The sequence below is a fragment of the Rattus rattus genome, chromosome 13 (assembly GCF_011064425.1).
Source record: "Rattus rattus isolate New Zealand chromosome 13, Rrattus_CSIRO_v1, whole genome shotgun sequence".
NCBI lineage: Eukaryota > Metazoa > Chordata > Mammalia > Rodentia > Muridae > Rattus > Rattus rattus.
In genome coordinates, this window is record NC_046166.1 from 5,257,987 (window position 1) to 5,283,312 (window position 25,326).

Below are 25,326 nucleotides of genomic sequence, written 5' to 3' on the forward strand. Positions count from 1 at the left end.
AGTTATTGTTCATAAAAATTGCATGGCTTACACCAATACACTTTTATCTTTAAAATTAGTTTCTCCTTCGACAGCTCAGTTTTAAGGTTAATGGGATAAATCTTAATAGATATAATGTGTGTGAGCAAAAGCTCTGATGGGCCCTGACTGGTGTGTAAAGGTTCCTCAGAAGGAAGTTGGTTTGAATGAAGTCAGCTTTTGTTCAGATTAAATGAAAAGGCTGCTTCTTATTGGGAATCCCAAAAGGAATTCACAATACTTTCATGTCAGTGTGGAAACAACATCGTGATGCTCAAATCCTTAGAAAAAGACTGAGGCACTGGGGGCATTATGTGTTGTTTTACTTCAAGCTGAGTTGTTAACACCTCACCTCAAGCTTCCCCTTAGAACAATCAGGGGGTTCATACTGCAGCTTGATTCTGTGGTGTCTATAGAGTTATTTCTGAGTGATAAGTCTACAGATATTTAATGGCAGGATAATTTCCAGGGCTTAAATATCTATCCTCTCTTCATCCCCCCCCCAACCTCTACCTTTAAACTTGGAACTAGGAGGCACCATTTTTCCTGGCCAGCAGAGGCCAGCCTACTACCCAAGACTCAGCTAGAAAAACAATATGTGCTGTGTCACTCAAAACACGACTCATTCCATTTCCAATGTCCGAATCCTTTGAGGCAATAGAACTGGAGTCCAAAAGGAGAATTTGGGAGGGGGGAATGGGCTGCTTCCACAGAAGAGCTCTGCACTTGCACGTGCAGGTTAGGTTGGACCCTGGCACAGCAATAAATAAATAAATAAATAAATAAATAAATAAATAAATAAATAAATAAAGTAAAAGCAGATTAGTGCTGGAGGACAGAGGCATAGATCCCAAGAAAAGAGTGAGGTAGGGAAGGGTTCTGCCAGTTTCCTAAGACTTAAAGGAGACCCCTAGCAGGCAGCAGTGAGCCAGGGCATCTGACCTTGGGTTCTAGAAGCAGCACATCCCACTCTCAGCCCAATTGCAACATCCACTACCAGACACCAGCGAAGAAGGAAGTTACAGTAAGAAGAGACAGGTACTGGAAAGTGAGACCTCAGCCCTGAGCACCAGAGCCGATGGGTTCTTAGAATGAAGTCAGTCCTGAGATATAAATGCTATTTCTGAGTCACCTGAAGGCAGAGAGCAAGGTGAAGGCCTGCTGCACTATTCAATAGACATTCTGAGCTGCTGTGTGTGCAAGGGCCTGTAATGGCCCAGGAGTTACAGGATCGTCCTTCTCCGTGATCCCTGAGATCATACATAAAGGTCAGACGAGTTAACTCTTGGGACCCACTCTTTGAGTCTTTCTAGGAAGTCATTATTCCTCCTTTTCCTGCTCTCCTCTTCCTCCTTCGTAGCAAAGCTGTTCTGGATCCTGCTTGAAACCCAGCCAGAAGAAGCTGGACTTATCTTTTCAGTACTGTAACTGTTATGGTTACTGATCCACTTACTGCTCATACTTATAGGGACTTTCTTAATAAAGCTCAATGCAGAACAGGTAAGAGATGATAATGGTGGAGGGTGGTGGTAGTGGTGGTGGTGGTGGTGGTGGTGGTGGTGGTGGTGGTGGTGGTGGTGGTGGTGGTGGTGGTGGTGGTGACAATGATTATTTGATGATGATACACTGCAATCTGATGCAACATCAGATACAGGCCAAGAGGCAGGTGCACTGTCCTTTGGCTCTCTAACGGTGACATCTCCCATCTATGGGAAGTGGCCTGGGATGTGGGACCCTGGACAGCCCAACCCTGGCTAAGAGTATCCTCTAGTATCTGTCAACTTCAGTGACAATCACTGGAAGCTTTTCCTAGGTTCAAAAGCCAGCCAGGACCTATAGATCTGGGGTTTTCCTCTCTTCACCAGATGTGATCCAAAGTTCACAGCAGGGACCAGGTTTTATGCCCAAGGCTAATTCAGTACTGAAAATACAACACACACACACACACACACACACACACTCTCTCTCTCTCTCTCTCTCTCTCTCTCTCTCTCTCTCTCTCTCTCTCTCTTACAGAGAGAGTGAAATGAATCTTTACCTTCAGTGATTCTTTGATGTCAAGAGATCTAGAAAAAATATGCTTCACAGTGAATCTGACTCTGACCCTGTTGGTTTTCTTATGAGACCCAGTATTGTTTGCATGTATTTCCCCTCTAATCATCCAGAAGGGAGGTGACTTATTTAACTCTTGACTTTCCAGTAAGATATCCCTGCATCTCTCTCCTGAACCTCCTCTGTGAGGAGGAGAGTAACCTTAGTGACCTCCAGGGACCGCTTGTACGTGTGTTGTAGTCAAAGGTATCAACACAATAGGTGCCAACCCAAGCTCCCTGTTGCCCTCCTTCCTATCGCCCACTCTTCCTGCAGCACGGATGCCAACAAATGCTCTTTGACAGTGGACTGAGTGTGTTCTACTCTCCTGCCACCCTGGGAAGTCATCCTGCCTTCTCAGGATGTTAGTGACTGCTGGAAACAGGACAGGTAAATGCTTTGGTCTTCCCAGGAAATGTTTGGTATTGCTTGTGTTAGAAGATTGTGAAAAACAGGGAGAGAAACCCATGAGTGTCATGTCTAGAGTCCAGGGCAAGCCCTTAGTGGACTAGAGCAGTAACATGCATCAAAGGCCTTAAAAAGAATTCTACAAGAAGAGATAGGCCTGATTGGCAGCAACTGTATGAATCCCACATGTCCATACCAAACTGCGTCAAAGAACGAAACAAAAGGGCATATAGTGTGTTGCAAAATAATACAAGCAACATTAGCCAATTTTCCTTTAAATCAAAAATCTGCATACACACAGCTAAAAGGATATCTTCTGTGTTCGAAGCAGGTTATGCAGTCACACATTATTTTTCTCTCTTCTTTTTCACATCTATATTCTAACTTTAATGGTGAGAATATCATTTTATAAATTAAGAATGTGAAATTAGTAGTCCGATTTAGAACAAAATAGGGGCCCCTTCTGATTATTTATTTGCTTATTTTAAATGTTTTTAATTGAAACAGAATACATCATTCCCTCTTCCCTTTCCCCCACTATATATCTTCACAACTAACCTCCCTAGAATCCTTCTCATGCCCCCCACTCTCAAGTTGATATCATAGTCAAAACACTAAATATAGAGAAAAGGTATTGATAGCTGCAAAAAATTGCATATAAATGAAAATCCATCAGAATTATACCTGATTTCTCAGTGGAAACTCTTGAGAGCTAGAAGAGCCTAGGGCAATACACTGCAAGTACTAAAACACCACAAATGTCAACCTGGACTGTGATACCCAGCAAAACTATCTGTCACAGTTGAATGAAAGGGAAAAAAAACCTTTCATGATCTAAACAGCCTAAAAAAATTCACAAGCTTATTTTATAAAGAGGGAATGAGTCCAATCAAAATCCCTGCAGATAAATAGTAAAGCAGAATCTGTCCAGGCCGGTACTGAACACATTTCTTGTACTTATCTGTGCTGTTATCAGCAGTCTGCCGAGAGTTGGTGCTACCTGTGTGCTGCAGTAGGGAGCTGATGAATGAGGGGTTTACTTAGCTGGTGAAAGTCAAAGGTTTGGAGAGAGATTTTAAACCTAAAAAGGCTTGACATCTAATTGCTCAGACTTTTGAACTTTTTCTCGGTAGAGAGACAACAGATTGACAGCCCAAATATTTGCAGACTGGTTTTGAAAGGCCCATTTCATTCCCATAATCACCTGTCTCATTGATTTTGTTGCCAGCAGCAGCTTAGACTCTGAAAAAGAATCAAATATCAAGAACGGGGGACAGTCACTTGACAAGAGCTGCCCAAAAGCAGCTCAGAGAAAGCAAACACCATGTGACAGGCTCAAAGGAGGTACTGGCAATGGCTTCCACTCTCCTTAGGGGTCCCCTACAAAGGGGACCATAGTGCCAGGGTGAAGGAGTACACCTAACTCTTGCCAGTCCAAACCCCTAAGGGGGAGGAGAAACCCACTTGGAAAGTGCCCTGGGGCCTCCAGGGGAGATTTTTCCATTGTCACCTGTGTTTGGAGCCTCCTCCTGCTCTGTAAGGCACCAAAGAAGGTTTTGAATAAAGCCATATTCCCTCCCCAGAAATGGCCCTCACAGCTTTCCCAGGCACGGCATCAAGGCCTGACTGCATTACTGGCACTTCTGTCCATCAGTTATCTTCTCTCTGCAGAAAGGAATTGGGAAATTATGAAGAGGACCCCAGGATCACACAGCAGAAAGAATGACACAAAGGAAAGGCATGGCTGCTCTCCCATAATCAAACCTGGAGCCACCACACTCTGCTCCTGTTTCTAACGCTCTGTTTGTTCCACAGACTACACTTTGTGTCTCTGGTAAGCCAGGCAGGATCCTGGACACCAAGCCCATGACCGTGAATAAGACAAACCCTGAGGAAGCCTGTGGTTCTGGGTCAGCAGGAGCTGTGTGATCAATGGACAAAGATGCAATGGGATGGAGATAACCCTGTAGGAGTGGGGGGTTTGGCGAAAGTAGCGACCATCATCTCGTAAGACCCTTGTGCTAAAAATTGGGATGGGAATCAGGGAAGCGTGTTTGAAAGCAGAGCCTAGGAAGGTCCAGAGAGTGAGGCTGCCCGTAGCTCAGCAAAGTCCCCTTGCTTCCTGTCGCTGGAGCACACGCAGCTGAAGAGGGAGGCATCATGAAAGACAAATCCAGCGATGTAGTGTTGAGAGCAGGGAGATTGTAGGCAGGCCCTCTGAAGCCACCGAAGGACTTGGGGAGAGGACACATTACTGACCAGAAGTGGGGGAATCAAAACCTCAGTGCATAAAACAGAGGGATGAATGCAATCCTACAAAGAGTGCGGAACTCAGGGTCAAGAGGCAGAGCTAAGAGACGCTTCCCCCAGACACATGCAGGAGGCTGACAGTCAACAGAAAACTCCTGGGCCTCAGTGTCTTCATTCAGAACGCCAGGGACGCCCCCACTCCTAGCACTACTCTCTAGTCTCACTAGGAAAGCATCTGTAAAGGGCCCAGCATGATGAACACCCACCGAAAACCACCATAAATCCCAGGGGTCCCTTGTTTTTCCCTCTCAGTCCCTCTGTTCTAGGGGACTCTAGTGATGTGGTACAAGTGCCTTTCTGAGAAGAAGCTCCTGTTGGAACAGCCAGTTCCACCCAGGATCTTTAATGATGCTAACACTCCCAGCTTTGCTTTCTCTGCCTTTCTGCAGGAGGTGAGATGCTCTACCACAGCAGTCCAAGTGTGCCTTCAGCCAAGCGTCTAGGCAGAACACAGACCTTCAAAGATCGACTCTTAGTGTTTGTATCACAGAAGGAAGGCGAGCCCAATAAACTTTGCCTTCCTCTGTCACAAGAGAACATGTGAGTCTTCCTACTCCTTCTGTTAGCAGAATCAGTGTTTGGCAAGAAATCCCTTTGTGAGCTGAGAACATTTATCACTGTAGAAGGGAGACACAGAAATGCATTATTTCTGTAGCATCTATTTTGCCAGATCATTTCACACAAACACCAGCAACAGAAAAGCACTATTTCACTGTCAAGACACTTAATGCTGCTCATGCATTTGGGCCATTTTTTTCCGTATACGATACCTGCATATCTAGAAGTGCGTCACCTGGAGCTGCCCCCTGCCCCTGAGCCACCCCGGAGGAAGTGGGACGTGAGCGGGGAGACTTCTGAGTAATCACAAGTGATTGGGATAAAAGCCAATCATAAAGAGGGGCTTCAAATGTGTTCAAAATCAGGAACCAGTGCAGAGGTGGGATGCCAAAAGTCGCAATGGCCAAAGCACAGCTGCACTCGAACATGGACCTCTGGCTACATTTTCTCCCCAAAGCTAAAATTGTATATCTGCAGTGGGCTTCATAAAATCACCACACAAGAACTGACAGGTCCGGAGCAGGGGAAGGTAGAACCACAAGAATATGTGTGGCCCAAAGTGAGATTCGGGAAGCTTGTTGCCAAACATGGGGCTTGGGAGCAATTCTCCTATTTTTCTAGAAAACCCAACTCTAGAAGCCCTGGTAATTTCTGTCTCTGGGAAAGCAACTACTATGAATTACTTGTGAAAGGGACTCCCACTCCCAAGCCCAGCAACAAACTCATGTGTTTGAACCCTTGGTCTTCCTCCTGTTGGCGCTGCTTGTAGAAATGTGGAATTAACTGGAGGATGGAGGCCACTGAAATAGAGCCTAGAGGGTACCTGGCACCATCCACTCTGTTCTGTCTGATTCCTTATTCTCCAGACATAAACAAGTACAAACAACTGTAAACCCTGCCATGCCTTCCGCACCAGAACGGTGGATATACATTAAAACCATGAGCCAAAACCAATCCTCACTTCCCTTGAGTGGCTGTTTGGTCACTTTGTCACAATGACTATAAAAATAAGTAGTACAACAATAAAGAGAAAACCTAAGCCCCGAACTTTTAGTTGGAAAATGATAGATGAAACGGAATTCATAGAAAAGGGCTAATGGCATTGTATATAGTTCCCCATCTCTAGGGAGAGGCAGTCTATGAAGGATCCCATTTATGTAATCTGGCCATCGTGAGCCACCATAAGATGACTGATAAACAAAAGCAGGCATCTTTGACAAAGGTGTGAGGGACAAGAGAACAGGAGGAGGGGGAGAGGGAGATGGTATCTTTTGGTGGCATGTAAACAGCAAACTTCGTGCCCCTCCATTAGGAAAATTAATATAAGGCTGCTACTGCCCTGTCCACTCCGTATGACTCCTAGTGAAGACCGCTGACCACAACAGGTCAGGAAGGTAAGACTGCTTGACCACCATGTTGACAGCGCTGCCTGCTAACTCACAGCTGCTGCATGTTAGGGATCAAAGAGAGCAGGGCCAGCAGTGTGCGCCAACTGGGTCCTTTGTCAGCGGCTAAGGCAAGTGTATGAAGTCCAAATCTGTGTGGCACACTCTGCTCTCTGTGCAACAAGCCTCCATTTTTTCACAGAAAAAAAAATGGGGGTGGGCAATACCAGGCAGGCTTCACAGTATTCTCGCAACAATCAGCTGTGGTTAATGTGTGTGTGTGTGTGTGTGTGTGTGTGTGTGTGTGTGTGTGTGTGTGTGTGTATGTGTGTGTGTGTGTGCGTGCGTGCACAAAGGGCTTAGAAGAAGCTAGACACAGAACGAAGATCGAAATATGGTGGTGATGATGTCAGAGAGAGCAATAAATCCTGCATTTGTCCTAACTTCTAAAGCATGGTCATTCTATCATTTTTAACAAGAAGTAGCCATTCAACTGGTTTCTACAACCCATCACGCTAAATCTGGATGTGACCGCAGGCAGTGAGATTTCTCAAGTATATTCATAAAGCTTTGAGTGCCCCTGGCCAGTTTTTGTAAATTCTGAGCTTCTCGTGGAAATCGGTTATTAGATGTCTATATGTTTGTAGGGTGGGATGACAGCTTTCGGATTTGTCACTAAAGATGTTGCAATAAAAAATAATCATCTCTAATTTTTGGGTCTCTGCTTATAGGAAGTCTTATTTTCTTATTATGACATAAATGCACTTAGCATTCCACTCAGCTCAATTATTGCATACGGAGTGTCACTCCAACACACGGCACTCCAGAGTGATTATGTACCCACGTAAACACTCTTGCAAATCTTTTAAGCTGATGTTGGGAGCACATCTTAACTGCGAGCACGACAGAGCTCACAGGTTTCACAGAGTTCTCGTTTCTCTTCTGAATGTGGAGAGTGTGGTGCTGCATAAGCCACCCTGCTTTACACAAGTATGGCCAAAAAAATGTCACCAAGGTCAAAAAAAGCCATTATTCATGTTGTCATTTTGCAGATCTGTGATGTTCCAGGCAAATTCTTAAGGAACACAATTTTCTTAGTGGAAAAGCAACTATACCCAAAGTCACTGTGTCTGGAAGCAGGAAGGGACATTCCCAAGAATCCTATAGCGCCCAGCCCCAGGGTCCCTAGAGTACACACTCCCAGCCAGCTGCTTGGAGGGGCTACTAAGTCAAACAGGCTCAGGGCAGCGGGCTCCACACTGGGTGGTCTCTGACAGATACCTAGTGCTTCCAGATTGGCAGCTCCTGAATTAAAAGATGGCTATCTCTCCTCAGCCTGTCTTCTGTCCCTGTATATTTTCATCACAAAAGTCACATAAGCTTTTACTGTTCAACATAGTCAACTGGACAACTGCCATTGATAGATTTGTGCTCTGTGGTAATAAAATTGGGTGAGGGTGTGACATTGTTTTACACAAGGACACTAATTCAGAGACAAGTGGCTAGAGTGGACTACCATTGCACTTGTGAACTAGTGTGACACAGTGTTCGAAATGGGGGGAGGTGCCTGCCTCCTAGGAAAACCAAATGGCCTTAGTGCACTTTAAAGAGTTCACTCTTGCCCAGGTGGTGGTGCGTGCCTTTAATCCCAACACTCAGGAGGTAAAGGAAGGCAGAGCTGTGTGAGTTCAAGGCCATTCGGGTCTGCAGAGAAAGTTTCAGGACAGTCAGTGAAACCCTGTCTCAAAAAAGAAAATAAAAATATTTAATTTTGTTTGTATGTGTGTATATTTGTATGCGTACATGTATGTATGTATGTATGTATGTATGTATGTATGTATGTGCATGTACACATATGTGTGGGTGTTTATGGGATCCAGATCTCCTGGAGCTGGAGTTACAAGTAGTTGTGAGCTGCGGGACTAAAACTGAGGACCTGACCTTGAGTCCTTGACAAGAGCAGCAAGTAATCTCAAGCACTGTGTCATCACTCCAAGACGCTTACTGCTTTGTTTTTAATCTGCCATTCCTGAGGTTCTTCTAAACTACTGCAAGGGTACCTAAGGCTCTAAAACGAGACTGTCTTGAGAGACAGGCACCTCACAACCCTACAAGCCAAACAAGTACTATAGGCTGACATGCGTCAAAGAATATTGTCTCTGTGTCCATCAACAAACTCAGCTACAGCCAAGGCACGGATGATCAAATGCCTGGGCCTGCACCCTTTGCTGTGAGTGGTTTTTGCAGTCTACTTCCTTATGTTATGTGTTTTCCAATGCTCCACAAGAAAGCAATGTAACCTTTCTCACTCCCCAAAATCAGAGCGAACAGCAGAGACCATTCATCATAAGAACAGCCTGGGCTTGCTGGGTGCTTGTATTAGGTCAGGCCAAGGTAATTCTCCTCATTTCCCAAGGTTAGGGAACTGAGTCACAAATATTCAGACACCGGCCCAAGGTCTCACAGTTATCAAATGCTTGATTACTTAAGGGGACATAAGCTATGTCAACACGCCCACATCTCAAAGGCCTAACACGATAGAGGTCTAGTTCTTACTCATATAATCATTTATTGATGAGCAGATTGTTTTGCATGTGGTGATTCAGGGGCCCATGGTTCTAATCATCTCTCTGGCTTTGCATTCCCGTGCATTCAGCCAGCACGTTTGAGGAAGGGGCCCAAAGAAGATGTACCTACTTCTTGAACTCCTGAGCCTTGGAGTAAGACTTGTCCATTCTGCTTACCTTCTATAGGCAATAGAAAACCATACAAATCAACTGGACACATAAAGGCCTCATGGAGCTCCCAGCTTGAAGACACTTGCAGGGTCTGAGTGACATAAATGGGCACTGAAATCATAGGCAACCCAGATTTGGAACCCAGGCAGCAAGACCCCAGAGCCCAGGCCCTTAACATCACACTTCAGTTTTAAAGCTTGATAACTGACAAGATTAAATCTCATGCTAAAACTTGGCTAGGAACAATTTGCCCAAAGGGTACTTGAGAGGGGATGCAATCAAGGACCAATCTCCAGAAAGGAGAGTGTGACCCAATCACTTGTATGTGTAATTAAGGTCACACGCGGATGGTAAAGGCCAAGCTACTACAACCCAGAAGCAACACATTATAAAATATTCTTGGACCTTTTGCCTAGTTTCCTTAATCCCAGCACAAATAAAACTGCTATTTGAATAACATCAATGACCTTCGCTAACACACCATATTAGTTGCCCAGGTGCCACAAAAGTTAATTGGCTTAACTAAAGTCTTTTTAATTCTATAGCCAAGATGTCCTAGAAATCGAAGGCAATCAATGAATGAGCCTGCAAGATCTGTAACGAGCTTAGAGCTAATGCTATTTGCAGCTGCTCAAGTGGTTTCTGTAGTTACAGAGCCAAAAACCAGAATGGATGTTAAGACCTTGCCTCTGAAAGAACCTTTAACTCTGTCGCTTCCAAACTCAATGTAAGAGACAACCATGCATAGCACTGGACCTCGGATTTTACTGCCACTTTGGACAAGGGTCAGAATTAATAAACTAACTAACTTGCCTTCCTCCTGCTGAAGGGAAAGTTGATGCCTGAGCTTCCCTTCCCATGGGGGAAGCATCCTCTGTGCAATGGTTGGTTGGGGACATTCTGAGATGCAATTCCCTATGGCTGATATCAGAAACCAGGAACAAAAGGTTCACAGTAACGCACCCTCCCTCATTCAAATACATTGCATCACTCAGCCCTTTGGTGCCTGTGAAGTACAAGGCGCCTCTTCCCAGGCCAGAGAGATGGCTCAGCAGTTTAAAGAGCTTGTTCCTCTTGCAGAGGCTCTGAGTTTGGATCCCAGCACCCATATTGGGCAGGTCCCAACCACCCATAACTCTAGCTCCAAGGGAACAGACCTTTTTTTCTAGCCTTCATGAACACCCACACACAGTTGTGCGGACACACAAGCATACCCACACACAAATAAAAATGAAATAAAGTAAGGTAAAACAATAAGCAAACATCTCCTTACCTCCCACTTCCCACGTGAGCCTACAGATCTTCTGGAAGGCTGCAGCAGGGGATCCTCTGATTTTACCCATAGTAATAGGCCCCAAATCAGGTCACTACATCAGAGCCTCCCCTACGCCGAGATGCAAAATCATCAGAGCCCTCTAAAAATATCATCAACTCAGAACCAAATGATTTTCTGGTAGATTTAGTTAAGCCCACACACAGAAGTTTTCCCTGATAGCTTTAGACTATTATGGGTAATCCATTTCAAAGGGACCCGGCTAATAATAACATAACTTGGGAATCTGGAGTCGGTAACAAACAAAAGATTCCATCCAATCCTGACACTGGACAGTTCTTGGCCTCCTTAGATTTTTGGGTTTCATAGTAAAAGAGACATGCCACAGTTGCCCAATTGTCTCTTGGTTAAGAAAAACGTGTCTATGTAAAAACACAAATCTCGTTCTTTAAATACTTCAGGACTCGGTAGTGTAGCTCTGTCCTCCAAGTTAGAGTGTGGCTGTCTTGAAACACTGAACTTTGATGGCCTGTATGAGATGGCTTTTATGACACCTAGCCCATTAAAATTCCTTCATGGAGGGAGGGGGATTGTGAGACTTGTGAAATCTTCACAAGTCTTCAAAAGGTCTCTTCTCTCCCCCAATCACCTGGGGAGAATTCAGCAATGATATGGTTGACCAGATGTCAGCCAGGGAACTTCCAGGCAGTATAGCTGTCTATAATTGTGTATGCTTTTGTAAGTAATCCCAAGAAATCCATGCGTTCACCAAGATTGACATAGATAAAATACTTTCTTTGGTCCAGTGCTATACTTCTCCTGGGATAAAAACGACTTCTACATGTCTTCTCAGGAGAAAATTGTAAAATATGGTTAAATATAAATGTCTTTATCCCCCTCCTAATTCATCAGAATGTGAAGAAATCAAGACCCTCAGGTATGACACAAGTCTTGGCTCCTCATATCTGAGGCTGCTATTTATAGAATCAAGATCTTAATACTAATAAGATGAAGAGATGAACAGATGTCCACACATTACTCTTTTTGTTCTTTCCTTTCTTTTTGTTGTTTTGTTCTGTTTTGTTTTGTTTGAAACAGAACTTTATATTATAGCTCAGGCTTGCCTGAAATTCACTGTGTAGCCCAAGCTGGCCTTGAGCTTAATCCTCCTGCCTCAACCTCCCTAGTGCTGGGTTTGTCAGCATAAGTTGCCACCCTTACCCTATACATTAACCTATATATTGCTCTTGAGATGTAGATTTCTGATGTAGTTTGAAGGATGCAGGGAAACTCAGCTTATATTCTTTGTCCCTTTCAAATACACTCATACATGAATCACTGGGCTACCCACACTCTTTTTTAGGAACCTCTAAGCCATCCAGTTAATTTATTCAGATTGTTCTTATTATTACACTGTGCTAAACCTTCAAGATGAGGAGCTTTAAGTGGATGGCTCACCGCTGGCTGCTCCAGCCAGGAAATGTGGGGCAGCCACGTTAGAAATTCTTCTAAGAATTTCTTTCTTAATGCAAAAGGGAAAACACATAAGAAGAAGATTATACTACAAATAAGTTTCTAAATGCTTAACGCATAGATTTGTGATGTGCAAATCTGGCTGTTCTCTTGGGAGTAACTACAGAGGTCAAGGGTCTACAGCCACTGTGATCAGGTGCATGGACAATGTGCAACAGCAGAGAGAGGTCTGCATCAACCCAGCCATGGAGTGAAAGCATCAGTGACGGGTGTGGTGATAGAGTTGCAGGCATTGCTGTGGCTTAGCACCTCTGTTTCTGAGTGAAGACGGCAGCACATAAACGATGTCATTTCTTCCCTCACCTAAACACATCGCCTTCACCAACCTTCCCACAGCTGGGAACATGGGTTCAGAGTTCCTGCGTCCTATCCATGAGGACCAAGAAGATGCAGAAATGTCCCCAGCTGTGTGAACAGAGATGGGGATTGCCTGTGGCACACAGGCAGTGTCAGGACACACAATACCTCTTGGCTACCGCTGACCCTTGTCCCTGGGTCATGTGCAATGTCTTCTCAATGATAGCTATCCTCAGACTCACTGAGTAGTTGGTGACGATGTTGAATGCCTCCTGCCTCCATCTAGCAAGTGCTGGGATTTCAGGCTTATCCCCCACACTGGCTCAGTGTGATTCTGGGGATTGAGTCCAGGGCTTTGTGCATGCACAACAAACCCTCTACCAGCAAAGCCACATCTGCAATCCCATTAGGTCTGTGCACTAGCGTGTATTCTCGGTATGATTTAAGGTTTCCGTGTAGTCAACCTGTGTATTAAACTCAGTGCATATTCCAAAACATGTAATTCTGATCCCAGGTGGGTTTGCCGTCAGTGTAAGTGCCCGTTAGAACACCATCTTTCCTCACGGGTCTGACAATAAACGATGATTTCTCTAATCAGAGAAGAGCAAACCCCGGGCTGGAAATATTTTATCTCAGTCCAGAGTCATAGGGTAGAATTAATAGAACTATAATTTCTCTCTACACAGCGCTGGGTTATTCGAATTCTCCATGAGGAGTGCACATCCATTCATTATTTGTGTGATTAAAAATACATAAAGCGTCAAATTCAAAGAAATGTACTAATAACTGATATGAAAGTGCAATAAATGCACTAAGGGGAGTATGACAGACTCAGGTGTGTGTAGGGGACATTAATTAAACAGCTCATCAAAGAAGCCTGGCCTTTGTCCCAGACTAGCATTTACTATATATAAAAAAGAGCTTCAACCGATATCTATACAATATGTGTTATTACAGAAGTATGAATATGAAACCACGCTAAGATATATATTTTACAAGCCGGTTGTAAAAGGCAAAGCTTGAGGTCACGGTGAAGCTCTACTAATGGGGCTGGGTACAGAGCAGAATTTTTGACACATTTTGTTTTGTTTTAATTCATTCTGTGAGTATCGTTTTAAAACTGGAAAAAGATGTATTTTTATATGTTGCTAAAGGCCATATTAAAATTGCTTCCTAGGTAGATTAAGAAATAAAAATCTTCACTCTTCTACCCACAAAAATGAAGATGGAGAATGTTCGAGGTGTGACCACCCAAAACCTCTCACCCCAAATCACTGTGACCCTAGGGGTGCGAATGGTCAAGGCCACGCACTACAGCTTCCTAAGGAAGAGGAAAGGGACGTTACAAGCAGATGTTCTCTGGCAGGTATTGCCTGGTCCTGCGGGGCCCTCAGCAATAGCTGGTGACATGTTGGGTTTTCAGTACTGGGGAGATGAGGAAACACTTGTTGGTCTAGGGATAGAGGTGAGGAAAGCTACTGGACTCTCTTCATGAAGCAGGGCAGTTACCTGCAGGGCAGAATCATCTCTTCAAACAAAGCAGAATACAGGTCTGGCGGTGAACCCAGGATAGAGAATTAATGTCCTTAAAGAATGCCAACAACACAAATTCTAATGACTCTCGAGGCAGCTATGTACCTCTAAAACCAAAGTTCTGCCCCAAAGCACCCTGATCAAAGAAGTGAGCCCTGGGTTCTTTTAGGGAGAGACTTTTTGCCACCTATTAAGGACCGAATAAGGAAGCATGAACTGTCTGTGGCATGCTATATATATACTGCCTGCCCTTGCGGTGCCAATGTGCAGGCTCACTCATCCCACAAACAAGTCTTATTCTGCCATGCAGAAGTTCAAGAGGAAGATGGAGGCCTTCTCCATTGGGAGCTCAGGGCACAGAGATTCTGAATGATGCCTCAATCCTTTCACTGGCTCTCAGACAGTGTCATGGGGAGTCTCTGCCTCAGTTTCTCCATCTGAAAGGTGGGAATGACAACTATAACAATCCAACAGGGTTGCTGAGGAAGTTCTAGAGTTTTTATGTGTCAAATGGTTGAAGTGAGGCTTGGTAACATCTGCGACCTGGGGCACCTTTTCCTCAGGCTAAAGACACATCTGGTGTCCTAATGGACACTCATGTGACATGCACTCACTCTAGAGCCTTTCCAGTCTTGCTCTGTCATTACTTGCCACCGGTCACCTACAAACCTGGAGCTTCAAACTTCCAATGCTCCACCTCTGGTATGGATCGATCACTACAAGACCTGGGGCAGACATCATCTCCTCAGCCCTCTACAGCCAATGCCTGCAATGACCTGCAGGGTGTCATTGGCTTCAGGGCATCAGCAGGCCCCACCACATAGGCAGCTGACGTCTCTTCATCATACATGCCAGCACAGAGCAGGTGCACTGGGAGCAGCCAAGCCGCCAAGCAGAAGGATGTAAGGAACCTCCAGAAACAGGTAAGTCTGGGGTTTGTAGGAAAAACTGCTCTTCAGATGGGTTATTACAAGGAAGACTGATAGACAGTGAGCAAAGAGGAGGATTCCCAGAGCAGGGACTGTGACTAAGTCACAGCAAATGAGCACCAAACCAATCACCTAATCTATCATGATAGCAGCCACCAGTAGCCGTGCATATCTTGTGAGCAAGGCCTCCCGATGAGTGCTTTTGCACATCGTTGCTTTCTCCCAACAGCTCTGAAGATTGACAGCACTCTCGATAAGTGAGAAGGCCAGGCCTCTCCCAGTTTCAGAGCTATGCTTTTCCTACAGGTCAGCACACTGCAGGGATCCTTGCTGTACATTCCGCACTTATGTATGAATGCACTCTGCTATGGAAACCATGCTTAGAAGATGGTCCCAGTGAGAGATTTCCTGTGTTCACTCATCTGATAGAACAAGGAACTCTTTGGAGTTAGTTCCTCCCCAGTGAACAAAACCAAGAGGCAACATCCATAGGAATTCAGAGAAAATCATCCCTTTCAACCATGCATTTGCAAGGTCAATAGAGCCACTGACCAGCCTTCTATCCTCTTACTCAACAAACATTTACTAAATGCCTATTACGGGCCAGATGTCACTCATTGTACTGGCTGGCTTTATGTCAACGTGACACGATCCAGAGTCATCAGAGAGGAAAGAGTCTTTGCTGAGGAAATGCCAACATGAGATCTAGCTGTAAGGCATTTTCTCAATTAGTGATCAACAGGGAAGGGCCCAGTCCCCATGGTGGGTGATGCCATCCCTGGGCGATGGACCTGAGTTCTATAAAGCATGATGGTGACGAGCAAGCCCTGTGAAGTAAGTCAGTAAACCACACTCCTTCATGGCCTCCCACCTCCAGGTTCCTGCCTCCAGGTTCCTGCCTCCAGGTTCCTGCCTCCAGATTTCCCCCTCCAGGTTCCTGCCTCCAGGTTTCTGCCTCCAGGTCCCTACCCTCTTTGAGTTCTTGTCCTGACTTCATTTTGATGATGAAGATCTATGAGGAAGTGTATGCTGAATAAACCCTTTACTTCAGACTTGCTTTTGGTCATGGTTTGTTTCATCGAAGCAATAGAAACCCTAACTAAGACAGCCATCAATCTAAAGGGAAGTCATTAACCAAACAAAAGTGTCTAATGTCCAATGTCTCCATGTTATGACATCAACAATGGAGACCCAAAGCTTTCTCTGAGGAAGTGATTATCACTACAGAGACTACAGGGTCAGTCAAGAGGCAGAGGAGGAAATGGCAGGAAAGATACTGCAGTCCTGTTAACTATGACACACACCAGGAGGATCTTAGGGAAACAGAATTAAGTGACAGCCACAATAACAGAGCAGGGAGCAAAGGAAGAGGGGTACAGAGGAGATAGCATGGTCCAGGGAACTGTGCGTCTATGACTGAATGGGGGGGGGTTAAGGAAGGGAGAGAAAGGAAAAAGCAATGGGCTGCTGGGAAAGGCTGAGGTCATAGCCCATCAGTCAATGCAATCTAGGCATAGTTTCCCCTGGTACATATCTACTTCCTACTTGGGGGAGGGGAGAGACACAAAATTGAAGGACCCAAAACCACAAATCATCCCCAGGAAGCTCAAGAAAGCTACAAGATTCACCAGGTCCACCCCTTAAGTTCTATTAAACAGCCAATTGCTGGACCAATTGCAGCCAAACAAGAGACTCTCCTGTGGAGATGCCTGCAAGTTGCCGAGAAAGCTCTGGGACACAGCTTCCCTGAGTCACTGCCCACGGTGTGCTGGGCTTTTCAGTGATGCAGCTGCCATTGAATCACCCAAGCTTCTGTGAGGAAAAGACAATCCAGTCAACTCCGGTTCACCAAGCTAGACTTGAGTGGAATTGTTTCTTTTGGTCTGTCATCCATGCCCTAGCTCTAGTGAATGGACGTTTGTTCATGTCTCCCCGTATCCAATTAGAATTTGTGAAAATAGTCCTCTCTTGAGCACTTCCAGTTGCTCACAGGCTGTTAGAAGGTGTGTGGGGATATGTGTTCAGCTGCAGAGACACCTTTGGGGAACATTCCAGAAAAAACCACCCAGGAGGTCGATAATTAGAGGAAGGGTGCCTGTATGATAGCTCAGGGGGTTAAGTGCTTGCTGCCAAGGCTGGCCTTCTGGGTGTGATCCCTGACACCTAGATGATAGAATGAGAAAGCCAAATGCCAAAAGATGTCCCCTGACCACCACATGTAGACCATGATAGGTACACACATACCCACATACCCATACATGCAAGAGTATGTAGACACTCACCTGCATGCATGTGTGCAAGGTGAAAAGACCAGACCATGAACAAAAGATAGCTCTAAAACAGACTTCTAAGACATCCCAACCATTTCCAAACCTCCTATCTCTTGTGCTCTCACAAAGAAGCAACAGCCTCATGGCCACGTCTCAATTTTACTGTACCTGAAAGTTGATAGAATCATTCCTGGCAGGAAAATTATAAGGCTTTAGAAGCCTCAACTGCAAGGTGTCACCATTAAGAGCCCAATGTGTTGCTCAAATGCCCAGCTTTCTTATGAAGTTAAATGCAATAGTAAAGCTGGGTTTGGTGTTAAAAGAGAATCATGCTAACCAGTAGGTGCTACATCAGGAGTCCAGCATAATAAGTGAGGACTGTTTGATGCTGTTTCTGCCTTTCTTTTATTGGCTTTTGAAGTTCTATTTCAGAAAACTGGTTTCCTTTCTTTTGAGACATTGCATATTCTGTAAAGTATTCCAAATATATGACAACACTTGAACAATGGTTCAGGTGGGAGATTCGTTTTGTCCAGATATGTGTTGATATAAAAGCAAAGGAATCCCAAGTGAGTTCTCTATTTCTCCAGGAGCCCATAAAGAACTGTAGTACATGTAGTAGTTGTATGTGTCTGTGTGTCTGTGTCTATGTGTGCGTGCCTGCACATGCACACACATGTGTCTCTGTGTGTTCCTATTTATGCATGTTTTGTATCATGGGGCAAGCTGATCTGAATCCTCGTAACAAAGAAAAATGGGTAAGAAGACCAAATTTTATTTAGAAAATAATAACTAATAATAATGATAATACCTTTGTGATTTTAATAATACTAATTTCTTACATAAAAACACCCTTTTCCTTTTCTTACAATTTACTAAATGATTGCAACCTCAAAACAAAAAAACAAAAAACTAGACTTTGTGCATGCTGGAACAGGTTCTGTATCACTAAGCTATTAATATATTTCCCGGCCACTTTTTATTTTGAGACAAGGTCTTGCTAAGTGACAGGCTGACCTTGAACTCACTCTATCACCCACGGAGGCAAACTAGTACATAAAGACCCAGTTTAAATGATTCTGAGGGAACCCATGCACCCAGTGGACTTCCAACATAAGAGTTGGGACTAGAAGGTTGACTAAATGGATAAAACACTTCCCTTATAAGTGTGAAGACTTGAGGTAGGATCCCCAGAACACATGTCAAAAAATGGGGATGGTGGTAATAGCTGTGATTCCGGCAATGGTGAGATGGGAGAGGAGATGGGTAGATCCATGGAAGCTGATGGGAGGGTAGGTTTGGCCTATGTGGCAACATTCTAAGCCAATGAAACTTGCCTGAAATAAAAGGAAGAAGACTGAGGATCAGTATCTTCTGACTTCCATATGTGATCTGTGCACACACACACACACACACACACACACACACAGAGAGAGAGAGAGAGAGAGAGAGAGAGAGAGAGAGAGAAGAGAGGGACAGAAGACTAGGAACAATGATGTTTTGTGCCTTTTTTATTCTCTGAAAGCAGAATAGTTTAAAACCAAATATATAATTAGATATTCATTTACCATATGAATGGAAGAGGGAGAAAGAGTCTTGAATAAAATATAATAGTAATGTCAGGGACTGGCAATCTTCCACCTTTTTCCTTTAAGCTGCAGCACACTATAGCCTAAAGGCAAAGAAATCATATAGATCATCAGGAAAATCAATATGCCTTTGTAAGTTAATGAATCAATCTAAGTCAACATCCTGCAGAAGGGTCAGATACAGGAAATGTAGGCGAGACCATTTCAGAGAACGGGTGGCGTGGCGGGGACTGCCTGAGGCACATTGTGCTGCATGGGTTCCACCTGCTGACTGGGCTTCACATCCTATGACGCCTCCATCAGGTACCCTGACATGTGTCACTGACAACAGACAAGATGTGTCCCAAGATGCTCGCTCTCCGGGCTCCAGAGGAAGTGTAGGATAGAAGGTGGAAGAGACAAAGAGCTTGCACAAGGCTCTTACTGAAAAGAAAGAACTTCCCCATTCTAAAAAACGCAACCTTAGCACCGGTGGCAAATTATTCTTATTAAGTTTTAAACTAACATCTTGGATTATAGGGTGGGGAGTGACATCCTTTGAATCACTGAAGTAGAAAACAAAGTACATTGGATGTCTAAAGGAAGAAAAGGGAAGGACAGTAGCCTTTGTGAAGGATCTACACCACCCCATGTTCATCAGTCCCGAGATCCACCCCAGGATGGAGAAACACATCACCGGGAAATAAAGCAGCAACAAAACCCTTGCAGGTTTCAATTACCAAATATTTATCTTCCAAATAAATCTTGTGTCTTCTAACTCTTACAGAAAATCGATCAGTTAATTCTCTTCAATCTCGTTTTATAATGTCTCCTTTTGTTAATCCTCTTTCCCCAGGGGACTCTTTACAAATCTTGTCACTAATCCATTTTTTTTTAAAAAGTTCCTTTTTCTGAATTCAAGGTGAATTGCCCTTAATAAACAAGCCCCACATCTATCTGACTTTCCTTGTAGTCGCATTGTGTCGGTGGGTTCTGTTTAAGGGGTGCTTCTCTGGCCTTCCTATTTTCCTGTTATCATGTGTCTTCCTTTCATCTACCTAGCTTTTCTTAAACAGAGTGTGGACTACAAAGGATTCACCGGGGATAAAAAACGGAAATCAAAAGGGAAAAATGAAACATCAGAAACAGACTGTGGAAAGTCACTTTAAAAAGGTGTTTGGAGATGTGGCTCTGGTGGTAGCGCACTCAGCTAGCACAAACGAGACCCTGGTTAGATCCCAGCGCTACATAAGGCTGTGTGGTGGCACATACATAATCCTAGTGCAACAAGTGGAGACAGGACTTTCAGAGTTATCCTTGACTACATAATAGTTGTTGTTGCTGCTGCTGTTGTTTTAATGTTATATGGCACGTAGGAGAGCATTGTCCCTGCAATCCTAAGAGGGCAGGGATCATAGAGTGGCATTGGAGTTCTCCCAGTGAGACATGATGTTGCTGTCGAGTTCTAGGCCAGGAGCAAGTTTAAACTGGGATATGTCCTACCTGCTACATTGTAGTTTGGTTGTAAGGCATTGATTTTTTTTTTATTAAGGATAGAGCCCAAATTTGAAGGATAACAAGTATGAATCCCACGATTCTACAAACCAGGCAAAATATCCCAACAACATAGAGAAGAAGGAAAATTCTGTCACAAGTGAACGCTCAGACAGGCAGAGGCTGCCATGGGCCTGAGTGCCTCTTAGAAGTGCAGAGCCCCCATCCAGACTCACACACAAGCCCATTTTTATTACGCCCGTGAAACCAATCGAAAGTTGAATACACTCATTTTTAAAGATGTTGACGTGGGCCAGAATCCCCCACAAGCCCTGCGTGAGTGGCGGACTCAGAAACCCCAAACCCAGTGGACAGAGTCAGGATGGGTCAAATCATTTTGCTACTTTGTTTTTGTTTTTACATCCCACCTTTTCTCTTAGAAGTCCTTGTCTTTTTGCCTCCTGCTCCCCAGCCAATCTCTCTGTTGTCAATATAGAGGTCAAGGGTTACCTACTATAGGAAATCCTCTCATTCCCTGGGGGGAGACTTGGGCCGACCTCCCGGTACTTACTCTTAGAGTCATTGATCCATCTTCCCATTGACAGTGAATTATCACAGGGTCTGGTGCACTTTAATATGCACAGTAACATGAGCACCATTCAAGGCAGGTTCTGATGTGGATTCTGAATGGGGTAGAGACTAGGTACCTCTAGTCCCCGAGTGATACCATACGCTACTGATCATGAATCACAACTTGATTTAAAGGGAGAGATTGTGGGCTTCATTTCTGTATCTCCCCGGCAGGCAGCATTTGGACATGACGGGGAGGGACACCTCCTGGAGGAAAGACAGACTGATGGCGACCTAGGTGGTGAGTGGTGCCGCCAATAGTCTACTACTTAACAGATAGTAACATCTGGCTTCAGAAGCCGATCATAATAATTCACACCAATAATACTAGCATCAGGAAGACAGGAGGACTGAAGCAAGCTTGAGGCCATCTTGGTTTTCTATGGACAGTTCCAGATCAGGCAGGGCTGGGTGGTAAGACCCTGTCTCAAAAAGTTAGGAAAAAAAAAAAAAGCGAACGTTGGCTATTAAACACAACACACTCCACACACCCCATTTAAAAATATAGCAAGGCCTTAGTCTATACTCAGAGTTGATTCTCACTGGACTCGGCTGACCCCCACCCTGACCCATTTCTCAGTGTCCCAAATTGCTCCCAAGCTAAAAACAACAGGTGAGAAAACATGATATTCTGGGGGAAAATAAATGAGTTTGTCGGCATTCTCTAAAATTTATGGTTCCAATAGGCCTCCTGGCTTTCCTTCACCACAGCCTGGGCTATGAGATCACAATACTGCACGGCCTTCACGTCTCCCCCGGAGGCTCGTAACACCAGCAGCAACAGCAGCCGGGCAGCTCGGCAGAGCCCTGAGCTTGCCGAGCATCTGCCCCGCCTGAGAGCTGATCCAAGGCTCCTCATAAAACAAAGCGCTTTAACCCCACAGCAATCCAGAGAAGGAAATGCTATTGTAACCTTCTGTTTGCCAAAGGCCAACATGGTCGTGGAGAATCCCCAAATCCCAGAGCATGCTCATAACAGGGCCGGATTCGCACACAGGCTGTCTGGCTCAGAACCATGCATGTGTGAAAGGCAAGCAACTATGATCCTTTGAAGGTAGACTGGAGAGGCAAGACTGGCCCCAGAGATAAATTCTGACACCTAAATAAAAATCTGTAGTTGGGGCAAGTGGTGCCTGAGAGACAGTTCAGTGGGCAGAGCCCTTACTGTACATGAGAACCAAGGCGTGGCTTTGCAGAACCATAGAAATGCTGGTGGGTGTGGCGGCTTGCCAATGACCCCTACTCTTGGTAGGTGGAAATAAGGGATTGATAAAGCAAGCTGGCCAGGTAAGACAAAGAGATAAGCTCTGAGTTCAATTGAGAGACCCTGTTGTAATAAAGAGTGCAGAAAGTGATCAAGAAAGTCTCCCAATATTGGTCTCAGGTGTGTATACCCATTTGTAAGAAGATGCACATACATGTACAAGCAAATACATACAAATAAGATTATATAAGAATGGTGCATACAGGCAATTCCACATACATGCAACTACAACACACACACACACACACACACACACACACACACACACACACACACACCTATGTAGTGCAAGAGTTATTCCCCAGAAAGGTCCCTCCAAAAAGGTTGGGTCTATGCAAATCACAAGCCCATTCATCTGGACCCTTGGGGTGTCTACTACAATCCCATTTTATTCATGTGTCCCTTACTTTGCATGGAACACATTTCTCTCCTCTTTTCCCCACAATATAATTAGTCTATCTGTCTCTCTGTCTCTCTGCCTCTGTGTCTGTCTCTGTCTCTCTGTCTCTCTCTCTGTCTCTCTCTGTCTGTCTCTCTCTGTCTGTCTCTCTCTCTCTGTCTGTCTCTCTCTCTCTCTCTCTCTCTCTCTCTCTCTCTCTCTCTCTCTCTGTTGGCTTTTTAGTTAAAAACAAGAGAGATGAAGCTTGAAACCTAATTAAGGAAATGGCCCGTGAACAAAGAAAACAGCCAGGGATCATTATTCAAATGGCAGCCCCGCTTTTTATTTTTGAGGGGAAGCTAACGGCTGCTCTGCAGCGCACTGGCCTCTGCATCGTATCAAGCACACGTCCCGTCATTAGAGGATAATGTGAGCAATTGGGAAAACATGGCAAAGAAAAAAACCACGCACGGATCCCCGTGCCCACTTAACGGCTGTGTTAAAATGAAGACGAATGTTATCCTGGGAGATGCAGAACTGCCCATGGCCAAAAGGATTCATCTTATGGCAGTAAAATGCCCTCCCCCAGAGAATGAGAGTTTGTATGAGGGACCAAGGGCAAAAAACAAGAAAGCATCCAGCCCAGCCATACCTTCCCATAGAAACACTCTACGGGGCATCAGTGAACATGAATGAAAGGGGCCCCAAGAGAAAGTAAAAGAAATTCCTTGTGGAAGAATCTGGGACTTGCTTCTCCTGAATTCACTACACTCTGTTAACTTGTATCCATTCTCACTGCCAGGTCCATTCACACCCCTCACCCCAACACACACACACACACACACACACACACACACACACACACACACCACACCTCATTAACCTTTCAGTGTTCCCTGCCTGGGTCCTCGCTGGCAGCCACTGGCAAAGTTACCCCACCAGTGCATGCCTTTCTGAGGCTAAGCAAAGCTGGACACACCCAGGGGACCTCCTCCACCTGCACTGACCAGTGTTCCCACCCCTGGCCATCAATACCCACCATGCCCCTATGCTCAAACTCTGCCGAACTCCAACTATCAAAGACCAAGAGACCAGTCCTTTCTTAGGTTCCGGGAGGTAGACTTGAAGCCTCTGCAGCTGGAGAGCCCCCCACTCCCACGATCCCCCTCGTCTAGCCGTCCCCTGCAAATGAGATCAGATCTGCCTCTGAAGACCTCCTGAGCCTGGAGAAGAGCACCTCTGACCAGCATGCTCTCCTAGGATTGCTAGTTGTTCCCGTCAGAACAGTGTCACTCTTAGATGATTTTATAAGTACTCTTTAAATGTGTCTCCCCCTTCCTAACCCAGGACATACTTCAACAGGCACCAAAAAGGGAATCTCTTCATAGACTCTAAGGATTGCCTGTTCCATGATGCCACATACATAAAATAAACATATGGTAGTTTAAGTTTGGTTTGGTTTACTTGGTCTGGTGTATCTGAAAGCCAGTATTATTTCTACGTATGCCAACATTTTCCTTTATATACTAATGTGTATATTACATAATAATATATATTATATAAAACATTATACACACACACACACACATTTAGATAGAAGTATAGACATCTGAGCTATCCTCAGTGTTAGGCTGATACAGATCAGCACAGAATACAGTCACTCAAGAACAGGTAATTCCAATGTTACACATAACTTGATTTGCATCAAGTACATACCTAGGAGAATAGCTAAATATGCTTGGGTACACATTAAACTTCTAGGATACTGCCAAACTATTTCCTAAAGTGGCAAAAAATCACTTCACATCCCCATCAGCAAAATATGCTAGTCCTATTTTCTCTTCAGCCTCCCTCGACGTTCACCATTTGGGGTTCTGAATATGTCACATTTTCATACCTTCACAGCGGTGTCTCCCTGTGCTATTACCAAGTTTTCCTAACGACTGGTGATGTGTAACACATTTCCTCGGATGTATTTGCCATTCATACATCTCTGGCAAAATGTCTGTTCAGATCTCACCCAACTTAATTGTGTGGTTTGAATGTGAAATATGCCCATAGACCCATGTGTCTGATGGAGGTTATGGAACACAGAAAAGTGGAGCCTTATCAGAAGATGTTGATGGGGGGCAGGCGTCGAGATTTCATAGCCCGACCCCATTTAGAATTCTCTATCTACTTCCTGGGTGCCCAAGCATGTTTGCCCCCTGTTCTGCCGTATTGTCTACCCTGCCTGATACATAAAGGACCCTAACCCTCTGGGGTTGTAATCCAAACCAAAAACCAACCAACCAGCAAAACCCCCTTTCTCCCTGTTGTCTCTGTCAGGCACATCGTCACAGCACCAGACAACAAATCAATGCGGCTGTGTTGCCTATTTTCTTGTTCTTGGTTTTCAAAGGCTCTTTACATACGCAGGACACAGTTCCATCGACATAGACTGGCAAGTGCGCCCTGCTATTCCACAGTTTGACCTCATCCTGTCCTGCTTTTGATAATGTCTTTCAAAGAGCAAACTTATGTTTTTGAGGTCGTGCTTTAAAGGATCAGGTTTTAGTGGCAGGTCTAAGAACTTTTATGCCTAATTCACGATCACAAATTTTCCTTTATGATTTTTTTCCTACATGCTTTTTTATTGGGGCTAATAA

At 44.7% G+C, this 25,326-nt stretch overlaps 1 protein-coding gene across 1 annotated transcript in view; it reads right to left on the minus strand.

Moving 5' to 3' along the window:
• The window catches only part of Cacna2d3 (calcium voltage-gated channel auxiliary subunit alpha2delta 3), an 804,703-nt gene that overhangs the window by 622,754 nt on the left and 156,623 nt on the right, over positions 1-25,326 (minus strand). The gene's annotated exons all lie outside the window — the stretch shown is intronic.